This window comes from Charadrius vociferus, unplaced genomic scaffold (genome assembly GCF_000708025.1).
Source record: "Charadrius vociferus isolate BGI_N301 unplaced genomic scaffold, ASM70802v2 scaffold214, whole genome shotgun sequence".
NCBI lineage: Eukaryota > Metazoa > Chordata > Aves > Charadriiformes > Charadriidae > Charadrius > Charadrius vociferus.
Window position 1 is genome coordinate 2,638,101 of NW_009647955.1, and position 1,226 is coordinate 2,639,326.

Below are 1,226 nucleotides of genomic sequence, written 5' to 3' on the forward strand. Positions count from 1 at the left end.
GAGGGGGGCAGCAAAATGCCCCCCCCTTCCTCCTCCCAGGGTGTGACCACCTCTTTCAGGGTTTTGCCCCGACCCACAGCCCCCGGGGCCCACCATCCCCCTCACTGCCTCTGGAGAAACGGCTGGTGGGGCTGTCCTTTCTGTCCCCCACGGGGCGTGCCAGGGGATGCTTTGGCACCCTCGGAGGTTTTGACACCTCCAAAGGGTGCCCGGGTTGTGCTCATGGGTGTCCCCCCATTAAGGGACCTGGGGACCCTGAGACCATGAACCCACACTCACCTTCCTTGGCTCTTGCTGCCTGTTGCTGTCCTTTAACAGCCGGAGCTATAAACCCCCCTTTTGGGTGAAGACACCCTCCATCCGACGGGAAAGGTGGAGATGGGGCTGTGCCAGTCCCCACTCGTCCTACTGGTGTGTGTGTGACTCACCTTCCACAGCCCACCTCAGTGCCACCACTGCAAAGCAAGGGCAGGGGGGCATTTCCCACCTGGCAGAGTCACTGCCCAGCTCCCAGCCCACGCAGGGACAAACTGCTGCGGGGAGGAAGCAATAGAGAAGTCATGGAAATTATCAGTACTGTGATTTTAAAGGGCTTTCAGAGAGGCAGCTGAGCAAACACTCATCATCCATGTACAAATGCTGCCAGGACCCTAAATTCAAACTTTTGAACCTACCATTTCACTAAGGACGATGTGCCTTACATCTTTGCATTACCGGGTCTGTCTTCAAGGAGAAATTTCGATTTTTGAATGCCTCAGTGATTTACCAAGGTTTAGTGAACACGGGGATTACAGACCAGGAAGGAGTGTCTTCTTTCTCAGGTGTGTATTTGTCCAGTTACTATAGTTTCCCTTTCTCCTATGTGAATATTTGAATATTGACAGATCCGGATTCAGAACAGGCGGAGTGAGGAAATAGTGTCTCCTTCAGAGGGCCCGGGGAGCACACGGCCATGGGTGGTGCTGCCCACCTCCACCACCGGCTGGATGGAGGGGACCTTCAGCCCGGACCTGCTGTAATCCCGGGCTCTGCGATAAACAGGTGATAATTACTGATAAAGGTCCTGCTGGAGGTAGGGATGGGGTTGTATTGTTTTGACACTGTGGTTTGCTGCATTCTGATGACTTCGGAGATTTTGCTGGAGCTGCTTCCTGAGATTTGCAAACAGCCAAACAAACAGCCTCGTGATTACCTGACCGGTCCTGCGCAATGCCGGGGAGGGGGGG

At 54.6% G+C, this 1,226-nt stretch overlaps 1 protein-coding gene across 1 annotated transcript in view; it reads right to left on the reverse strand.

The window, feature by feature from the left end:
- CLDN1 (claudin 1) overlaps positions 1–1,226 on the reverse strand; it is a 25,510-nt gene that overhangs the window by 10,820 nt on the left and 13,464 nt on the right. The gene's annotated exons all lie outside the window — the stretch shown is intronic.